This window comes from Sturnira hondurensis, unplaced genomic scaffold (assembly GCF_014824575.4).
Source record: "Sturnira hondurensis isolate 20B ecotype Veracruz unplaced genomic scaffold, ASM1482457v3 Scaffold0017436, whole genome shotgun sequence".
Classification (NCBI taxonomy): Eukaryota; Metazoa; Chordata; class Mammalia; order Chiroptera; family Phyllostomidae; genus Sturnira; species Sturnira hondurensis.
In genome coordinates this window covers 17,990,293-18,013,312 of record NW_028090067.1, presented here as the reverse complement: position 1 = coordinate 18,013,312, position 23,020 = coordinate 17,990,293, and the positions used below count along the sequence as shown (strand labels likewise).

Below are 23,020 nucleotides of genomic sequence, written 5' to 3'. Positions count from 1 at the left end.
CTCAAAGTTCATCCACATTGTAAGATGTAGCAGAATTTTATTCCTTTTTTATAGCTGAAGATAATATTCTATTGTATGTGCATACCACATTTTGTTTATTCTTTTGCTGATGGATTCTTAGGTTGCTTCCACTTTTTGGCTGTCATGAATACTGCAATGAACATTAGTGTACAAGTATCAGTTTGAGTCCTTGCTTGCAATTCTTTTGGGTGTATACTTAGAAATAGAATTCCTGGATCATATGGTAAGTCAATATTTTAGCTTTTTGAGGAACTGCTAAACTGTTTTCCTTAGCCGCTGCACCATTTTCCATTTCCACCAGCAATGTAAGACAGTTCCTATTTCTCCATATCCTTGTTAACACTTGTTATTGTCCATCTTTTTTGTTATAGTCATCCTGCTTAGTGGATGTGAAATAGTATCTCATTGTTGAGCATTTTTTCATGTCCTTGTTAGCCAATTATACCTTTGGAGAAATGTCTGTTTAAACCCTTTGTCCATTTTAACTAGGTTATTGTTTTTATTGTTGGCTTTTCATAGTTCTTTACATATTCTGGATACAGAAACCCTATCAGATAGGTGATTTGAAAATATCTTCTATTCGGACTTCCACCAAGATGGAGGCATAGGTGGAAACACTGTGCCTTCTCCCACAACTAAGTTTGAACACAACAAAGGTTTGGAGAACTAGGACACATCCAAAGATCAGAAAACGGAATTATATGGGAGTCCGAAAACTACGAACCGTTCAATGGGGACGGTAAGAGAGGCGGAGCCAGCAGTGGAGCTGGGTCGGGCAGGACAGATTCCCCGACCTAGGCGCGCAGGCAGCCTGGAACCAGTCGGGGTGTGGGGCAGACTGACCAAGGTCACACATTCGTGCACAGTGAGACGGACCACGCAGGCCCCAGGGGGCGAACCCAGTTGTGGAGGGCTGACAGCGGTGGCACACTCGCATGCAGTGGAACGAAACATGTGGGCGTGGTGACGGTGGTGGCTGCGGTGCCGGTGGGGGTCGCAGCAGAGGGAAGCAGAGGGAAGAGGGAAGCCATTGTCCCTCTTTGACCCCGCCCCCACATACAACGTCACAACCCAGCGACTTAGTTGCCCTGCTCTAGTGAACACTTTAGGGCTCCGATCCTGCTACAGAACAGGCACGAACAAGCACGAACAGCCCCAAAGATGGCGCAAGAAGAACTCAAAGTCCCAGAGCCAATAACTCTAAGCGACCAACAGATTGCCAGCCTCTCAGAAGCCTAATTTAAGACACTATTTATCAGGATGCTCACAGAATTGGTAGATTATAGTCACAAATTGGAGGAACATATGAAGGCTAAACTAATTGAAATGAAGGGAGATGTCCAGGAAACCAATAGCGATGGAAAGGAAACTGGGACTCAAATCAATGGAATGGACCAGAAGGAAGAACGAAACATCCGACCAGAAAGGAATGGAAAAATGAGAATTCAAAAAAATGAGGAGAGGCTTAGGAACCTCCAGGACATCTTTAAACATTCCAACATCCGGATTATAGGGGTACCAGAAGGGGGAAAGAAACAGCCACGAGTGGAACACTTATTTGAACAAATAATAAAGGAGAACTTCCCCAATCTGGCAAAGGAAATAGACTTCCAGGAAATCCAGGAAGCTCAGAGAGTGCCAAAGAAGTTGGACCCAAGAAGGAACACACCAAGGCACATCATAATTACATTAGCCAAGACTAAAATGAAGGAGAGAATCCTAGAAGCAGCAAGAGATAAGGGGACAGTCACCTACAAAGGAGTACCCATCAGACTGTCAGCGGATTTCTCAAAAGAGACCTTACAGGCAAGAAGGGGCTGGAAAGAAGTATTCCAAGTCATGAAATCCAAAGACCTACAGCCAAGATTGCTTTATCCAGCAAAACTTTCATTTAGAATGGAAGGACAGATAAAGTGCTTCTCAGATAAGGTCAAGTTCAAGGAGTTCATCATCACCAAGCCCTTATTATATGAAATGCTAAAGGGACTTATATAAGAAAAAGAAGATGAAAAATATGAACAGTGAAAGGACAGCAAACACACAGTTATTAACAACCACACCTAAAACAAAAGCAAACCAAGAGGACAGCTAGATCAGGAGTGGAACCATAGAAATGAAGAACACATGGAGGGTTAGCAACAGGGGAGTGGGAGGAGGAGAAGGGGGGAGAAGGTACAGAAAATAGCATAGATGGTAGGTAGAAAATAGATAGGGGGGAAGGCGAGAATAGTGGGGGAAATATAGAATCTAAAGAACTTGAGACACGTGGTTATAAACTAAGGGGGGGAGAATGGTGGGGGAGGGAGTGTGCAGGTGGAGGGGAATGAAGGGGGGGAATAGAACAACTGTAATGGTATAATCAATAAAAAATAATAAAAAAATATCTTCTATTCTCTAGGTCATCTTTTTATTTTCTTGATTAAATTTTGATGAACTCTATCCATTTTCCCTTTGATTGCTTGTGCTTTACATATCATGTGTGCATTGCCTAATCTAGGGTCACAAAGATTTATACCTGTTTTCCTCTAAGAGTTTAATGATTTAAGTTTCTCCATTTAAATCTTGGATTCATTTTGAGTTCATTTTTATATATGGTGTGAGGTGGAGGTCCAACCTTATTCTTTTGCACATCCTGTGAATATCCTGTTGTCCCATTACAATTTGTTTAAAAGACTATTTTTCCCCATTGAGTTAGATTGGCTCCTTTATAAAAATCAATTGACCATAGATGTATTGGTTTATTCTGTACTCACGATTCTGTTCCATTTATCTATATTTCTATCATTATGCCAGCGCCACATTATTTTGGTTACTATAGCTTTGTAGTAGGCTTTTGCAATAAACGAGTGTGAATCCTCCAGCTTTGTCCTTTTTTCGATATGATTTCAGCTATTCTGTGTCCCTTGCATTTCTATATCAAGTTTCACATCAGCTTGTCAGCATCTACAAAAAGATAGCCAGAATTTTGACTGAGATTGCACGGAGTCTATAGATCGCTTTGGGGAGCACTGCCATCTTCACAACTTCAATTCCTCCAATCTGTAAACACAGGACGGCTTTCCTTTTAGTTAGGTCTTCTTTCATTTTTTTCATAAATGTTTTGTAGGGTTTTAAAAAAAATCTTTAGTTATTTATTTTTTTAAAATAATATTTTTTATTTAATTCTTATTCAAGTACAGTTTTCTGTTTTATATTCCCTGCCCTGCCTCCCCCAGTGCTCCCCACTTCCCTCCCATTTCCGTCCCCCACCTTCATTATTGTCCATGTGTCCTTTATACTTATTCATGTGAGTCCCTCCCCTTTTCCCCTATGATTCTCTCCCCTCTCCTCTCTGGACCCTGTCAGCCTGTTCCGTATTTGAGTGTCATTGGTCATATTTTGCTTGCTTGTTTGTTTTGTTGTTTAGATTCCTGTTAAAGGTGAGATCATATGGTATTTGTCTTTCACCGTCTGGCTTATTTTCCTCAGCATAATGCTCTCCAGTTCCATCCATGATGTTGCAAAAGGTAGGAGCTCCTTCCTTTCTGCAGCATAGAATTCCATTGTGTAAATGTACCATAGCTTTTCGATCCAGTCATTTACCGATGGGCATCTAGGTTGCTTCCAACTCTTGGCTATTGTAAATTGTGCTGCTATGAACATCAGGGTGCATAGGTTCTTTTGGATTGGTGTTTCAGGGTTCTTAGGCTATACTCCTAATAGTGGAATTGCTGGGTCAAAAGGCATGTTCATTTTTAGTTTTCTTAGAAAGTTTCATACTGTTTTCCATAGTGGTTGTACCAGTCTGCAAATGTTTTGTAGTTTTAAGTGTACAAGTCTTATACTTATTTTGTTAAATTTATTCCTATGTAGTTCATTCTCTTTAATGGTATTATTTTTCTAATTTCACTTTCAGATCGTTTAGTGCTAATGTATAGAAATACAACTGATCAACTGATTTTTGTGTCCTACTTGTATCCTACTGTTTTGATGAGCTCGTTTATTAGCTGTAATTGTTTTGATAGATTCCTTAGGATTTCCTACATACAAGATCATATCATCTACAAATAAAATGGTTTTATTTCTTCCTTCCCAATCTGGATGCCTCTTATTTCTTTTGCTCCCTTATTTACCTTGGTGAAATCTCCTGTACAGTGTTGAATAGAAGCAGTAGCATCAGCCATACTTGTATTGTTCCCAATACTAAGAAGAAAACTTTCAGACTTCCATCTAAGATGGAGGTGTAGGTAGACACACTGTGCCTCCTCACACAACAAAAGAAGGACAACAATATAAAAACAAAAAACAACCAGAACTTACAGAAAACCAAACTGTATGGAAGTCCAACAGTCCAAGGAGTTAAAGAAGAAACCTCTATCCAGACCAGTAGGAGGGGCAGAGGCAGGCAGCCAGGTAGAGAGGACTTGTGGCAATACGGGCAGTGGAGGACTGGGGTGGGTGAGGTGGCAGATGGCAGACCCAGCGAAGCAGTAGATTGTGGAGTGGGGCAGGCAAGGCTGCATGCAGCTGGTGGACCCACAAGGTGGTGGCTGGTGGAGCGGGCAGTTCCACATTCACATGCAGATAAACTGGGAGGAACACCTGGGGAGTGAGACAGGCCATGCAACCTGGGGTCCCAGCGCACAGAAATAAAGCCTCAAAACACCAATTGAAAACATCTGTGGGGATTGAGGCAGCAGTGGGAGAAACTCCCAACCTTGCAGAATAGTTCACTGGAGAAACCCACAGGGTCCTAGAACGTACACAAGCCAACCCACCTGGAAATCAGCACCAGAAGGGCCCACTTTGCTTGTGGGTAGCAGAGAAAGTGACTGAAAGCTGGCTGAGAGCTGAACAAGCGGCACTGTTCCCTCTTTGACCCTGCCCCCACATACAGCATCACAACACAGTGACCTGGGTTGCCCCGCCCTGGTGAACAAGCTAAGGCCCTGCCCCTTATATAGAGCAGGTGTGCTGAGACAAAAAAAAAATGGCCCAACTGAAAGAACATATCAAAGCTCCAGAAAAAATACAACTAAGCGACAAAGAGATAGTCAACCTATCAGATGCATAGTTCACAACACTGGTAATCTGGATGCTTACAGAACTGGTTGAATTTCGTTGCAAATTAGATGAAAAAAATGAAAGCAATGCTAAGTGAAACAAAAGAAAATGAACAGGGAACCAATAGAGATGGGAAGGAAACTGGGACTCAAATCAATGGAGTAGACCAGAAGGAAGAAAGAAACATTCAACCAGAAAAGAATGAAGAAACAAGAACTCAAAAAAATGAGGAGAGGCTTAGGAACCTCCAGGACATCTTTAAACATCCCAGCATCTGAATTATAGGGATGCCAGAAAGAGAAGAGGAAGAGCAACAAGTGGAAAGCTTATTTGAACAAATAATGAAGGAGAACTTCCCCAATCTGGCAAAGGAAATAGACTTCCAGGAAGTCCAGGAAGCTCAGAGAGTCCCAAAGAAGTTGGACCCAAGAAGGAACACACCAACACACATCATAATTACATTACCCAATATTAAAATTAAGAAGAGAATCTTAGAAGCAGCAAGAGAAAAGACAGTCACCTACAAAGGAGTTCCCATAAGACTGTCAGCTGATTTCTCAAAAGAGACCTTGAAGGCAAGAAGGAGCTGGAAAGAAGTATTCCAAGTCATGAAGGGCAAGGACCTACATCCAAGATTGCTCTATCCGGCAAAGCTTTCATTTAGAATGAAAGCGCAGATAAAGCACTTCTCAGATAAGGTCAGGTTAAAGGAGTTCGTCATCACCGAGCTGTTACTATATGAAATGTTAAAGGGATTTATCTAAGAAAAAGAAGATAAATATGAACAATAAAAAGACAGCAAACTCACAGTTATTAACAACCACACCTAAAACAAAAACAAAAGCAAACTAAGCAAACAACTAGAACAGGAACAGAACCACAGAAATGAAGATCACATGGAGGGTTATCAACAGGGGAGTAGGGGGCGGAGACAGGGGGAAAAGGTATAGAGAAGAATAAGTAGCATAAAAGGTATGTAGAAAATAGACAGGGGGAGATTAAGAATATTATAGGAAATGTAGAAGCCAAAGAATTTATATGTATGACCCATGGACATGAACAAAAGAGGGAGAATGTGGGTGGGAGGGGGTGTGCAGGGTGGAGGGGAATAAAAGGGGGCAATGGGACAACTGTAATAGCATAATTAATAAAATATGAGATTTTATATGAGACTGGGGATCTAACCCACAATCTTTTGGTGTACAGGATGAAGTTGCAACAAACTGAACCATCTGGCCAGGGCCTGCCTGCTTTTGTTTTATAATCTCATGATTTTGTTATGGGTATGATGCCTATGTTACTCTCTCTTGATCATATTGATTTAAAAATCTTTGTTAAAATCCTGTAACAATATAGATTATTGATTTATATAAGATCATGTAGAATCCTGTCGCATAATAATTTCATTTGGAGTGTATTTGTTTTGATTGCTCTTTTATTGGCTGTTAACATTATATTTTTTAAAAATCTATTTTGAGTAAGATGTTATTCCCCAACCACCCGTGTTTGCTTTTCCTTCTATGTTGGTTTTCAAGTTCCTGTCACCTGGCTCCCTTCGAGCCTTCCATACATCCATTATGAAGGCAGCTCAGGGCACATGCCTGCGATAATATGAGGGCGTGTGCCATGGGTCTAGTCACTGAGCCAGCAGGTGACTTTGTTTACTTCCAAGCCTTCGGGTGTGTCCGCTTGCTTTCAGACTCCCCGTTACAAATAAATTATAGCCCAAGATGCAATTAGTGACTTTCTAAAATTTTCTCCCTAGGCTTCTCTCACAGACATGGACAATCCCTAACACCAAAGAGTGAGCCCTGATTCCCCAACTCCTGAGGAGCTGAGCTCCTAGTGTTAGATCAAGAGCCTAGCAGCCCTGTGGCTTCACTGCCTTTTCATTTCTCATATTTCTGGCTTGTGGAGATTCTTGTCTTTGAGACTGGTGATGTCTATTACTGCTGTGTATTTGGAGCAGAGCAGAGGGGTACTCTGAAGCATGAACTCACTGTGCCAACTTGACTGGAGTTTTCTTTTAACTGGAAAATAACTTAATCAGATATGTTTGAGGTGCTTCTTTCCCTCCACACATATTCCTCCACTCCCATCCCTGATGCATTGTGGAGGGTAGATTGGAAGGGAGGCTAAAAATAAGTAAAAAATTTGGAATTCCACAGCAACAAATCACCAGGGAGATGTAGAGGAGAGAGTGGATTTAGAAGATATTTAATATGTACAATCAGTAGACATGGATTATTGAATTGAATTGGTGAATGTTTATAATTCTGGCCTAGAATGGGGGTAAAATTCACTGAGAAAGGCATATGGGCAGAAGAGCAGATTTTGGTAGGTCAGCGGGTCAGGAACAGAAAGAGAACTGTTGAGATGTTTTATAATTATTGTGTGAAGCCCAATGTGTGCTCTACAAGTCTGGTGTGTATCTTTCATGCTGGTGCATCTCAGTGCTCAAGGTCTTGGAATTTGCCATGTGTCCAAGTCTCTTTGCTTGGTGTTCAGATATGAATTTATAGAGACTCCCTCCCTGTATTTGGAGAGTTTTTCCTCAGTGTATTCATTTATTTATTTAACAAACATTAAGAATCTCTTAAGCAACTTTGGCTGATATGGCTCAATGGTTGAGTGCTGGCCTGTGAATCAAAGGGTCACTGGTTCGATTCCTAGTCAGGGCACATGCCTGGGTTGTGGGCCAGGTCCCCAGTTGGGGGCATGTGAGAAGCAACCACACATTGATGTTTGTCTCCTTCTCTTTCTCCCCCCCCTTCCCCTCTCTAAAAAATAAATAAAATCTTTAAAAAACACTTTTTACAGGTAAAAAAAATCTCTTAAGCAAACAAGTATTGTTCTGGCCTTCATGGATGCTGTACACTAGTGGAGGAAAAAGATACTTACCAAATAAATAGGCAATTACAAAATACAAAAGTACTATAAAAAACAAATGTAGCTCTGGCCAGTGTGACTCAGTTGGAGTGTCATCCCATAAACCAAAAGGTTAAGGGTTTGACTCCCAGTCAGAGCACATGCCTGGGTTGCAGGTTTGGTCCCCAGTTCAGGTGTGTGAGAGACAACTGATCTGTTTCTCTTTTACATTGATGTTTCTCACATTCTCTCTTCCTCCCCCAGCTCTCCAAAATCAATAAGCATGTCCTTGGGTGAGGATTTTTTTAAAAACCCACAAATGTAGGTGCAAAAAATAAATGTAGTGAGAGTATGTGAAAGAGGGGCCTAACCGAGTCTGCAGCCCTGATGTGTGCATTGGATGAGTGGGAGGGGGTGGTCATCTCTCAGTAGACTTTTCTGAATAAATGAAGTCTGAAGTCTTCCCTCTAGCAGGTGCTTTCTTATGGCGTTATCTGCACAGCTGGCTTTTTCTTGCTGTTCAAGACTCAACTGATAAAGATACTTCCTCAGCAAGACATTTTTGACCACACCCCAAATTAATGTTTAGCATATCACTCTTCTTTATTTCCTTTGGAGCATTTATTTTTATCCGGAATTATCATGTTTAGGGACCTTGTCTCTTTTTTTCTCTCCTGTGCCTCCACTGTTCAGAACATTTCCTAAAACTTAAGTGTTCATGAAATGATTAAATGTGAGTAATCTTGAGCATTGGTCTGTTGCATGGTTGGTCTGTGATTTCTGTGTCCTCTACCTCTGCTGCCTTGAGTTTAGGAGGACTCCTCAGTTGGCCTTTTACTCATTCACTTTTCTATCGCATTGATCCTCTCCTTACTCTACTGTGTCTGCTAATGTGGGTTGCCAAGAGCAACATCCCACTCTCTGACCATAGTGATGGGCACGTGGGCCAATCACAAGCTGGGCCAATCCGAGCTATTCTACTGGATTTTTCAAATTTGAAAGAAGGAAGAGGGAGATTTCCCAGGTGGCAGGCAACCTGTGAGGTGTGAACGTGGCACTGTCTATGGCCATATCCACATCCAGATTGAAGAAGCCAATATGCAACAGGAGAAAAGGCACTATACAGAGAAAAGCAGTTGCAGCCCAATCTATTCTATTTCTAGTACTATTTATTTTAGTACTGTGCATCTTCCCTGTTTTAAAAAATGCATTGGTTAAGAGTCAAGTAGATATCATCTTATTTTTATCATTGTTATTATTTAATCCATCCTTGGAGCAGGTTTATTGGGTTTTCAGATGGGAATCTGGGACCCAGAGAGGCCACCTGATTCCAAGTCTCACAGATGATTAAGGACAGCATCATGATTAGAATGCAGTCTTAGACTGTGCTCTGGCACTCTACTTTTGGCATCAAGTTGACAGGAGTTTATGCCAATGAAAAGCCAGTTGCCCTCCCTTCACTTGTCCTACCCAGTTGTATCCTTCTAAGGTCACATATATTAACAATGCGATGGATATGCAGTTGGTTGGCTGCCTGCCCATCCATTTATCCACCCATCCATTCATCCATCCATCTATCCATCCCTCCACTTCTTTCTTCTGTATACAAATACAGGTTTATATTCCCCTTTGCTTTACAGATTTGAATCATGCTATGCATATTATTTTAAAACTTCAGCCATATGTCATGGTCATACATCTAGGTCAGCATATCTAGATTCAATTCATTCCTCTTCTTTGCCTATTTTGTCTGATTTATTGCAGAGTAAGTGGTACTTTTAAAAGTGTATTGAAAGTGAAAAATGTAATGCCAGTGCATGATATAATTTAATCATATATTCATTTACTTCCTGAAGTATAAGAAAAGGAATATATTTATTGATAATTCTACTGAAACTTAGGTTTCCCTCTATTTGCCACAGGTTTTCTTCACTTTGCTAACATATTCATTTTTCCTAATTTTTTAAATAAAAACTAATTGTAGCTTTAATTAATATTTTTTCCTAAGGAAATTCAATGTATTTTTCAGGTTATTATATCAGAGAAAAGTCTAAGCAAGTGTTATCATTGCTGATGGATGAGCAGTTGGTGCATAAAGAGAGGGAAGCAGCATGTCGGACTAGACGGCGTAGCTCCTGCCCTGTGACATTTTCTGAAAGATTACCTGGTGCAGGTAACTCGCCAACAGCCTGGGCTTCTGACCCCACACCAGAAGTTCCTGCTTCGGAGAAGAAGTGTAAGCTTCTTAAGGTTTCCAGGCTCCGTAAAAAAAGTGCGTATAATGAACATGAGCCTAAAATGCAGTACATATTTGATGACAACTAAAAATATAAAACATAACTTTTAGTCCTAACATGTTAATATTATACTAGTCCTGGTATTAGTGTATTAGGCACCATACTGTAGAGAACAAAGATGAAGAATTCAGTGGGAAATTTTATGGCTATTTTCTGAATGCAATTATGTGGAATTCAAATAAAATGACTTTGAGCTTAGAAGGTATTAAACAAGTGGATTCCCTACTTTGCATTCTGATTGATTTCTAAGATTTCAATCATAACTGGAATGTGAAGAACTGTTTTCTGAGACAAGAATCAGGGTATGCGTGCACTTGTGCCATTTGATCCTACAAATCGAGAAATTGACATTTTCCTAAATATAACTCAAAATTCTAAAATTGTTCTAAAACTCTTCTAGGACAATGCCTTGTTACATAACCCTTTTCTTTGCCTAAAATGTTAATTTTGGACTACTGAATTTTTTAAAAACAGGGCTTTATTTACAATGTTATAATAGAAATTAGCAGGAAAACAAAACCTCTTCTACAAATTTTTTTTAAAACATAAAGAACTATCATTTTGCCCTAACTTCTCCAGTAAAAAAAACCTGTTTTGATAAGCTATGTATAAGGAGTGGACAGCTTGAGGTTGCAGAAACATTCATGAAATGTGACGTAGATATCTGTCCCTTGAAAGGAACTGAATTTTGTGCCATAAGTGAGAGGCATAGTAAGAGTAGCATATAGGTAGTTACAAGTATTTTCAGAGGCTTGCCTCTAGCTTTATGTAAATCTATTCATCAAGATCCTGAAAGAAATGCAAGTATCCAAATGTCAGTGAAGTATGAACACTTAAAAATGTTTATACCAATACAAACTAATTCTACTAAAAACCATTAAAGAATCTGTCTGACTCGGTCAGGAGTCCTCAAGTGTTCACTCAGTCTGTGCTTGTGTGGACTGGGGAGATGGAAACACAGCAAAGACACGGCCACTGTAGTTATAAGTAAATACCCCCCAAGTTCTTCTAAAAGGTAATGAAACTCTTTCTCTAGGGTACTCATTCCTTCAGAATAAATATCCAAAAGAGACACAGACCCATTCCGAAACTTTCTTATGGAAGCCTTGGGGTCAAACCTCTACTAAGAAGGAGTAACAGTAGAAGAACCAATTGTGGCTCCTCCGGAATGTCTTCATCCCTTTTGCTACTTCTCTGTTAGTTTTCTTGCTCTTCCTTTCTTCATTTCTTCTGCTCTTCTTTTCTCTTTTATTATAAACATAACCATTGAGTTTATTTTCTGAAATTTGTATATCTAGAAGAAATGTGGAGCTATAGCACTGAATGAAGCCCCTTTCATCGTGGAGCAAATATTCTAGTGACTGAGGCAGATATTAAAGACACACAAACCAAATAGATATAAAACTATGTCAGATAGTGGAGTGACAATTCCTATTTTTTTTAAAGAAAGCAGTGTCAGGAGACAGAGAGGGACAGTAATGACTTTATTTTAGGTCAGGTAATAAAGGAAGGCCTTTTGGAGAAGGTGAACATTTAAACGGAGACCTGAAGGAAGTGAGGACGTAATTCATGTAATGGTGGGTGCTCCAGGCACAGGGAACCGCAGGTGCAAAAACTCTGGAATAGGGGCAAGTTTGGCATCCTTGACTATAAGCTTTGGAAATGAGGCCCTGAGCTGCTGCATAACTAGCTCATTTCTGAGCCGTTTTTATGATTCATACAAGGAAGTCTAGTTTATTATTTTATAGTCACTGCTTTTTAAATTTTTTATTTTTTTAAAGATTTCATTTTCTGTTAAAAGAGGGAAAGGGAAGGAGAAAGAGAGGAAGACAAACATCATGTGTGGTTACCTCTCGCATGCCCCTTACTGGAGACCTGGCCTGCAACCCAGGCATGTGCCCTTACTGGGAATTCAACAGGTGACTCTGCTTTGCAGGCTGGTGCTCAATCCACTGAGCCACACCAGCCAGGGCCAGCTGCTTTTTTAAAATACTCAAAATTATATTCCCAGTTCTGTGACACATCTTATTCACTAGACTGAGCTCTGAATGACTTTTGACTCTTAAAAAATCAATCTACCTTAAAATGAAGTTTTGCTACAATTTATTTTTTTCATGCCATAAGCATGAAAAAATTGAGCATTTTTTCATTAAATGCCTACTTACTGTAGGCACTCAATACTGCTAGATATTTTTCTAGGCCTAGTAAACAAATTTGGGGTATTTCTGCTCTCATGGAGGTTATATCTAGTGATGGGCTTTTAGTATATATTTTTAAAAATATGTGCCAATAGAGTTGGTAAATGATGGTATCATTGAAATGAACCTGTAGTAATGGTACTATTTAAAGTAAATAGTGGCCAGCCAAGATGAAGGCGTAGGTGGAAATACTGTACTTCCTCGCACAACCAAGTTTAAAGACAACAAAGATTTAGAAACAAAAATGCAACCAAACAGACAGAAAAGTAAACTGTACCGAAGTCTGACAACAAGAAATCATTCATTCAGACCGGTAAGAGGGGTGGAGTTGGGGGTGGCAGAGAGGGGTCCCGGCAGGAGGAGGCAGTGATTGGCAACATAGGCGGGCAGAGATGGAAACCTAGTAAGGCTCGCAAGGTGGCTGGCTGACTGCGGACACACATTTGTGCGCAGATGAACCCGGCAGTTCTAAAAATGGTCAGTGAGACAGACTGCGCAACCCACGGCCCTAGTGATGGGAAATATAGCCTAAAAGCACTGATTAGAAAAACTTTCAGGGGCTGAGGTGTCAGGAAAGGCTCCTAGCCCCACAGGAGAGTTCACTGGGGAGACCCACAGGGTCTTAGAATGAACACAAGCTCACCCACCCAGGAACCAGCACCAGAACGGCCCAATTTGCTTGTGGGAAGCAGCAGAGGGGACCAAAATCTGAGAGTGGAATAAGTGCCATTTCTCCTTCTCTGACCCCACCCCCAGTCACAACCCAACCACTGGGCTGACCCACCCCTATGAACACCTAAGCTTTAGCCCCTCATATGTAACAGGTGTGAATAGACCAAAACATTATGGCTCAAGCAGAAGAACAATTCAAAGCCCCAGAGTCAATACTTCTAAGCGTCAAAGAGATAGCCAACCTATCAGATGCACAGTTCAAAACACTGGTGATCAGGATGCTCACTGAACTGGTTGATTTTAGTCACAAATTACAAGAAAAAATGAAGGCTACACTAAGTGAAATGAAGCAAAATGCACATGAAACCAATAGTGATGGAAACAAATCTGGGACTAAAATCAATGAAGTGGACCAGAAGGAAGAAAGAAATGAAAAGAAAAGAATGAAGCAGCAAAAACTCAAAAAATATGAGGAGAGTCTTAGGAACCTCCAGGACATCTTTAAACGTTCCAACATCTGAATTATAGGGGTACCAGAAGGGGAAGAGGAAGAGCCAAAAGTGGAAAACTTATTTGAATAAATAATCAAGGAGAACTTCCCCAATCTGGCAAAGGAAATAGACTTCCAGGAAGTCCAGGAAGCTCAGAGAGTCCCAAAGAAATTGGACCCAAGTAGGAACACACCAAGACACATCATAATTACATTAGCCAAGATTAAAATGAAGGAGAGAATTCTAGAAGCAGCAAGAGAGAAGGGGATGGTCACCTACAAAGGAGTGCCCATCAGACTGTCAGCTGATTTCTCAAAAGAGACCTTATGGGCAAGAAGGGGCTGGAAAGAAGTATTCCAAGTCATGAAAGGCAAGGACCTACATCCAAGATTGCTCTATCCAGCAAAGCTTTCATTTAGAATGGAAGGACAGATAAAGTGCTTCTCAGATAAGGTCAAGTTCAAGGAGTTCATCATCACCAAGCCCTTATTATATGAAATGTTAAAGGGATTTATCTAAGAAAAAGAAGATAAAAAACATGTACAGTAAAATGACAGCAAACTCATAGTTATTAACAACCACACCTAAAACAAAAGCAAACTAAGAGGACAGCTAGATCAGGAACAGAACCACAGAAATGGAGATCACATGGAGGGTTAGCAACAGGGGAATGGGAGGAGGAGAAGTGGGGAGAAGGTACAGAGAATAAGTAGCATAGATAGGAAAAAATAGACAGGGGGAGGGCAAGAATAGTATGGGAAATGTAGAAGCTAAAGATCTTGTGACACATGGACATGAACTAAAGGGGGAGAATGGGGAGGAGGGGGTGTGCAGGGTAGAGGGGAATGAATGGGGGGAAATGGGACAACTTTAATGGCATAATCAATAAAATACATTTTAAAATATGTAAAAAAAATAAAAAATAATAAATAGTGAATATTTGGGTGTAAAACTTGTAGTAAATTTGTTAAAAATTTGTTACAATATTTTTAAATTTTATTTATCCATCACTATATATATACATACATGTATAGATAGATGTGTATTGTTCAAAGAAGAGTTAATTAGATTAAGTAAGCTTAGCAATATTAACCATTCCCATGTTGGGTCCCATGTTTGAATCTGAAGCTGTATTTTAAAGGAAGAAAGAAAACTGACAATTTGGTCAGGGTGTGGGGAAGATAAAACAAATAAATTCAGGGAGCATTCTTAGTCAGACAGGAGAAGTAGCGAATGAAAACTTAGAGAAGGGTGAGAAGGGTTGATCAGTTAGAATTAGGTACACTGACAAGTGATAATAGTAGAGACCACAAAAGTGATAGCAGTTTAAACATAATACGAATTTATTTTTCTCCTCTAAAAATAATCCAGAACTAGGCATTCTAGGACTGATATGGCTCCCCATGATGTCAGTGACCCAGGGCTATTTCTGTCCTGTCGCTCCACCAAACTTAGCATGTAATTTCCATTTCATGATCCAAGATAGCTGCTTGAGCTCCAGCCATCATGTCTGTGTTCTAGCCAGTAGAAAAGAGAAGTTCAAATATGGATGCTTTTTCCTTTTCAGAACACTTATTGAAGTTGCTCATGACATTTTGTCTTACATATTGTTTAGCACTTAGTCACATGGACATTCCTAGCTGCAAGAGAGTCTGAGAAATGTAATCTTTATACTGGACAACTATGTACCCAGATGAAAGTTAGAGAGTCTATTGCTAAGGAAGAAGGAAATAAATAAATAAATATAAAGGATAGCAAATAGTCTCTACAATAGTGGGAAAGAATATAAACAAATGATTAATCATGGTAATACATGGTTGTCACATAGAGAATGTAAATTTGAATATATAGGAAAATGTGAACAGATCATTGAGAGTACTCAGCACAGTTCATTAAGGACATAATGAACAGTATTTGGAAATTTCAATTTGATATAACTAGCAACCAGGAACCATTGTAGGCCTTGGAGAACAGAAGGGATGTTTAGCTTAGTCACAGAACTTGGCTTTCTTATTACTGAAAACAGCTGTTGGTGAAAGATAATTTTTATTGCTTCATGTAGAAATGAAGGAGAAACAAATTGGAGGGAAGCCTATAAGAGATAGTTGCTTCAGTCCAAGCATCTAAGACCTGCTGTAGGGTTATTGAAACAAAGAAAAGGTAATGTCTAAAGATAGCGTGTAGAGAGGAAATCAGGAAAGTAGATAACATATTGGAGAAGAAAAAGAGAAATTGAAAACGGCTCTGACATTTGAGTTAGAGAAAATGGAGGCACCTGACAGTATCACACAGGTAAATTTCTGTCGGAAGAAATGTAAAGACATCTCTAAATGATTTAGTTATAATGAAATGCAAAATTGAATGCATTGCTAGAAATATGATTTCCAGGCTCCAGGATTTAGAGCTGAAACAGCTGTGCCTAGCTCCTTTGTTGTAAATTAGCAAGGGAAAAGAGGTGCTTTACAGAAGGTGTTATACACACATCTCTATTTTGCCTTTTTTCTATTCCTGAATGTTTCCCCCAAGATTTTAATTCTAGTAGATAGCTTGGGTGGTTTTGTTTTGATTTTAATGTGTGAAGGAAGAGATGAGCTGAAGGATAATTGCTACTTGATGGCAAGACAGAAAAGTGTCTAAAGCACATTTACAACTCAACTTTTCTGAGCTGTAAACATCAGAGTTAGGTGCTCTCTTTAGAGGTAATGGTTATAAAGACTATCACCACAGACATTGCACACAACCAGATTAGCAAAGTGTCACTTCTCTTGGCCATCCTATTTTCCATAAAGGGCTCTTTAGTGACAGTATTTTTTGCAGTCGAACTTCACCTGTGTTAGAGAAGGATTACTCTCGTCCATGTTATGGAAGTATTTCCCTAAAACTGGAGTGATTCCTGTTGGACCAAAAGTTACACTTCAGAGTAGTGTCATGCTTTTCCAAGTGAAACAACGATGTCAATGTTGCAGTTCCCACAATGAACTTCGTGTTCACAGAGTTCGTGTGGAGTCACACTCAGTTGCCTTACCGTATATGCAGTCTCCATGACTTACGGTACAAATGGTGGTTGCCACTCAAATGTTTCATTGATGGATGTCAAGCAGTGATTTTTTTTAAATTTAAAAATAAACAAATGTACAAAAAAGAAAATAACAGTAGCTTATATCTCCACCACCCTAAACCAACCACTATTAATATATTAGAATAGTTGCTTCCAGTCTGCTCCTTTTTTTTCTTTTGTTTTTGTTTCAGAAAAATCACTTTATTCTTATAAAAACAGTGCAGGCTCATAGGGAATCAATCACTTCCAATCCCATCACTCAGTAATACCCATAATTAATTTCAGGTGAACATGAATTCTGGGTGTTGGTATCTTTCTTATCCCATACACACATATCAAAAGATGTATAACCAAAGAGAAATCATTTTTATAAATGTGGAATTATACCAGATGCTATTTTTCACTAAAAAATATTTCAGGTCAACTTCTCCAGTAAAATTTACTGGGAGCTCCAAGAGGCCCATTTATTGTATAGTAACCAAAGACTGGGAATGATACTATTTGAGAGATTTCTGGCATCACCAGAGGTATGGGAAATCTGAAAGGTCTCTCCTTCTAAGAATTAAATTTAATTCGCTTAATTTAATAAGCAGAATAAGAACAGGATACGTGAGCTGAGATCAGAGTGACTTCAAGCTTGTGCCTCTGGGTCAACTGACTACTGTAGGGTTGACTTGCTTAAGGGCTGTTGCAAGTACCCAGGAAAGTGAGTGTGGGGCCTGCCTTGAGCACTGGAAGGAAAGCCTGGGATTACAGTGCTGAGCGCAGACACTCCAGAGGGGCCAGAGTGAATCCGTGGGGTTGTCTTGGCAAGAAGACAGCCTGATCAATTCCCAGTCAGGCTCACAGGATCCCCGCCAATTAAAACCAGGCAATGAATGAGCTCACAATCCAAATCAGCAACCATAGGAAAAAGTAATTAGCAAGCACATATTTAATCCCCCAAAGACTGTAGGTATTAGAAAGGTCAGAGACGTGATTCAGAACAACTATGTATTTAAATAAATAAAGGATGCACACATCATGTTGGTAACGGGGAAGGCTGTGCATGTGCAGGGCCGTGGTATATGGGGAATCTCTCTACCTCCCCCTCAATTTTGTTGTGAACCTAAAACTTCTCTACAAAATAGTCTTTAAAGAAAGGCATACACTTAGACACAACGATCAAAACCAATTTGCCCTTCTCTCAATTAATCCGGTTTTTCAAATGCCATTTATATCTGTCCCAGCCTGGCTCTTTGCACCCAACCAAACTCTTAAAAATTAAAACTGTTTTACTTCAAAAAGAAGATTATTAGAAATGAATGTACGAATCTGAAAGATGGGAACCTACAGAAATGAGATACCATTGAAATTTTTTAAAAACTTAATTTAGTGAAATAGAAGATTGGCCCAAAGTAAATGGAAAATATGAAAGCAATATATCTTTTAGTTTTTTTATTGTTGTTCAATTACAGTTGTCCCCATTCCACCCCCATCGCTCTTCCCTGCCCTGCTCACCCCCCGCATTCAATTCCCCCCACCTCTGCCCCAGCATTGTCCTTTGAAAATAATATTAAGACATAGAGGACACATCCACAGAGGAATGACAATTACCGTAAACTCATCAGCTACAGCCCTATTTTCAAAGGGCTGAGAGAACACAATAGCCTATAGTCATGAACCCAGCAAAACTATTATTCAGGGATGGGGATGAAATAGTCATTTGTAGATATACACAACAACTGAGAGTTTACCACCATGAGACCTACCTTAAAGGATATACTTTATTTTTTTAAGAAAAAAAATTTTTTTAATTTAATTTATTTATTTTTGGGGAGAGGGGAAGGGAGGAAGAGAAACATCAATGTGTGGTTGCTTCTTCCATGCCCCATACTGGGGGACTGGCCCACACCCCACGCATGTGCCCTAACTGGGAATTGAGCCCGCTAGCAACCCATTGGTTTGCAGGCCAGCACTCAGTCCACTGAGCCACACCAGCCAAGGCCATTAAAGGACATACCTTAAAAAGAAGGAAAGTTATTCCAGAAGAATAGCTGAGTACACCATTAGTAAACATGTATACAAAATACTTTCTGTATAAAATACGTCACATTTTTTAGTTTTAGCAAAAGGCAACTAGAATACTGAGTAGCCATAGTATTTAAATTGGGAGTGGGTCTATGGTGTGTTCAGGTCCTTGTATTTTTTTAGAGAAAGGTAAGGATATTATTTGACTCTAAACTTTTAAGGGAAAATGCTAAAAGAAGAGAAGTATAACATGCATAGATTTCAAAGTAGTGAGAAAAAAATGAAGTGAAAAAATTTAATTTTATGAAGGGTAGAAAGCATAGATAAAGTGAGACAAATGGAAACAAAAAAGTAAAATGGTAGAAATGAGTCCAAATATATTAATAATCACAATGGATGTCAGTGAATTAAGCTAATCTGTTGAAAGGCAGAGACTATCAAATGGGGGAGAAAGAAACCCAGGCATATGCTGTGAGTGTAACTCCACAGCAAGGTGGAGAGCAAATGGGTGGAAAAAGATAAAACAAGCACATCCTAACTAAAGAAAGCTGGCATAGCTGTATTAAATCAGAAGTGGAATTTAAAGCCATAGCACTATAAAGACAATGATAAAAGATTTAATTCCCTAGAAAGACATAATAACATTTCTAAATGTGAATATGCCCAATAAAATAACTTTAAAGTATATAAAGTGAAAATTGGTAGAATAGGATAATAGGGTGATATTGAAACACTGGCCATTATATTAGGTGATTTCAAAATATCTCTCATTTATTGGTAGGTCAGTAAATAAAACATTTTTTAAAACATGGGTTTTACAAGTGATTATATTTGTCATAAAGAAGGTCTTAACATTTCAAGGAATCTATATCACACAGATGACCTTTCTTAGCAAAAAATGCATTGTTTGGATTTTAAAATCTAAATTAAAAATTTCCATTCATTTGAATGTGGAGTATTCCTTTTAGGGTCAGACAGAAGAAAAGGTCCCCATGCTCCATGCTTCTATTCAGCTTTGTACTGAAAGTCCTAACCATCATAATAAAACAAGTAAGATAAATTAAAAGCATAGTATTGAAATGGAAGAAACACATTTACTTGCAGATGAGAGGATTCTCATATAGAAAACTTGAAAATATCGACCTGTCAGAAATACTAAATGTATTATGCTAAGTGAATAAGTCAGTCAGAGAAAGACAAATACCATATGATTTTATTTATATGTGGAATCTAAAGGACAATATAAACGAACAAACCAAACAGAAACAGACTCACAGATGCCAAGAAGAGACCGATGGTTGCCAGGAGGAAGGGGTTAGAGTGCTGGGCGGAAGAGGTGAGCAGATTAAGAAGTGCAGATTGGTAGTCACAAAATAACCATGGATAGTACAGCACAGGGAATATAGTCAATAAGATTGTAATAGCCATGCATGGTGCCAGGTGGGTCCTAGAAATATCAGGGGGGACACCTTGTAAAGTACATGATTGTCTACTGACTGTGCTGTACACCTGAAGCTAATAAAAAAATAATATTGAATATAAACCATAATTGAAAACAGTTAAAAATTTAAAAAGAAATGCTACATTTTAACAAGATGTCTGTCTATATTTCTACACAATATGAATAAGTAATAAATATAATTTTTAAAAATACCATTTAAAATAGCAAAAATTATTATCTACTTAGGGATAAAACTTACAAAGGATGTGTAAGATCTGTACACTGAAAACTATAACACTTAATTGAAATACATTAAAGAGGACCTACATATTAATATATGGAAAATATTCATGTTTGTCCATTGAAATACTAAAAAATATAAGTATGAATTCTCTCCAAATTGAAAAGATTTAGTGGTGGTTTTCTTAAACTCGATACTATTGACATTTTTGGCCAGACGATTCTTTATTTTAAGGGCTACCCTGGTCAGTGTAGGACGTTTAGCATTCTCCCTAACCTAGAAGCCATTAGACACAGGACTTCCTGTTGTGAGAGCCAAAAATGTCTGCAGACATCATCAAATGTCACCTGGGGACCAAAATTGCCACCCATTGAGAAGTACTGATTCAGTGCAAGTGCAATCAAAACCCAAAAATGAGTTTTAAAATTGAATTTGATAGGCCGACTCTAAAATTTATCTGGGAGAATCAAAAGATCGAGAATATCCAAACATTCATGAAGGAAACTAGGTGGAGAGCTTGCCTTTCTAGATAACAAGACTAAACAAAGCATTAGTCATCATGATGGTATGGCCTTGATTCAGGGATAGGTGTGCGGACCAATGGAACACACTGTGGAGCCCAGAGCATGGACCTGTGCATCTGTGTTGTCTTAGTACATGACAGAGGGGGCATTTCATTTGGGTAGGGGAAGGATGAACTACTTAACATTGGGGCAATTATTTATCCATGTTGAAAAAAATGAAATTAAGAATTAGGTCTCCTTGGATGGTGTAGCTCAGTGGATTGAGTGTGGGCTTGTGAACCAAACAACCACAGTTCAATTTCCAGTCAGAGCACATGCCTGGGTTGCAGGCCAGTTCCCAAAAAGGGATGCATGAGAGGCAACCATATATTGATGTTTCTTTCCCTCTCTCCTTCCCTTCCCTTCCCCTCTAAAGATAAATAAATAAAATCTTTAAAAAAAAGGATTAGGTCTCTACCTCATATCTTGTACAAAACAAATTCTAGATGAATTAAGAACTCCAAAGTTTAAAAGCAAGTGCCCGCTTTGGTAGCACATGTAGTAAAATTGAAACAATGCAGAGAAGATTATCATGGCCCTTTGTAAGGATGACACGCAAATTTGTGAAGACTTCCATATTTTTTCACAAATCTAAAAAAGCCCTACAAGAGAACATAGACAGGAAAATTTCAAATATTCCACATACAATATTTTCACCAATATGTCTACCGATAGGGCAAAGGACATAAAGGAAAGAATAAACAAATGGGACTTCATCAAATTAAAAAGCTTCTGAATGACTAAAGAAAATATCAGCAAAATGAAAAGGGAACTAACTATGTGGGAAAATATATTTGCCAGTGATACCTTGGACAAGGGTTTGATCTCCAAAATATATAAAGAACTCACACAACTCCACACCAGGAAGACAACCCAATTAAAAAATGAGCAAAGGACCTGAACAGACATTTCTCCAAAGAGGATATTTAGAGGGCCCAAGAGACATATGAAAGGATGCTCAGCATCACTAGCCATCAGAGAGATGCAAATTAAAACCACAATGAGATACCACTTCAAACCAGTGAGAATGGACATCATAAACAAATCAACAAATCACAAGTGCTGGTGAGATCGTGGAGAAAAGAGAACCCTAGTGCACTGTTGGTGGGAATGTAGACTGGTGCAGCCACTGTGAAAAACAGTATGGAATTTCCTCAAAAAGCTAAAAATCGAACTGCCTTTTGACCTGGCAAACCCACTGCTGGGATTGTACCCTAAGAATCCTGAAACACAATTCAGAAGAACCTATGCACCCCAATGTCCATAGCAGTGCAATTTACAATAGCCAAGTGCTGGAAAGGGCCTAAGTGCCCATCAGTAAATGAGTGGATTAAACAACTATGGTACATTTACACAATGGAATACTATGCAGCAAAAAGAAAGAAGGAACTCCTACCCTTCACAAGAGCATGGGTGGAACTGGAGAGCATAATGCTTAGTGAAATAAGCCAGGTGGTGAAAAACAAATACTGTATGATCTCACCTATAAGGGGAACCTAAGCAAGAAAGCAAACAAGTGAGCAAAATATAACCAGAGACATGGAAATAAAGAACAAGCTGACAGTAACCAGAGGTGGGGAGAGGGGGGTAACAGGGAAAAGAAGAGGAAGGGTCATCACTGAACATGTATAAAGAACCCATGGATAAAAACAAGGTGTGGGGAAGATTGAATGTGGGAGATGGGGGTGGGTAGGGTGGGGGAGAGTTAATGGTAGGAAAATGGGGACAACTGTAATTGAACAATAAAAAAATTAAAAATAAAGTTTAAAAACAAACCTTCAAAATGTTTAGAAAAAAGGTAGAAGAATACCTTTTTTACATTGAGATAGGGAGGGATTTCTTAAATACAACAGAAAAGGCACAAACATTTTGTGAAAAGCATTTACAAATTTGACTGTTATGGTAGGCACAATTCTGAGAGTAAGCCCCAGCAACCCTAGCCTTTATACAATCCCCTCCACTTTGAGCGTGGGTATCATTGTGACTATGATGAGTTATCATCATAATTTTGTTACATTATATGGGTGGGCTTCATCTAATCACACAAACACTTTACAAGAGTTTTCTCAAGCAATGGCAGAAGAGGAGATCAGAGGGATTTGTGTGAAAAGGGTCTG

The 23,020-nt window shown here is 39.1% G+C and overlaps 1 non-coding gene across 1 annotated transcript; it reads left to right on the top strand.

Annotated features, from left to right (window-relative positions):
* The first annotated feature begins 21,380 nt into the window (after window positions 1–21,380).
* LOC119002571 (U6 spliceosomal RNA) lies at window positions 21,381–21,486 on the top strand. The gene has a single exon (XR_005069767.1). It is a non-coding gene; the product is annotated as a U6 spliceosomal RNA (small nuclear RNA).
* Window positions 21,487–23,020: the final 1,534 nt, after the last annotated feature.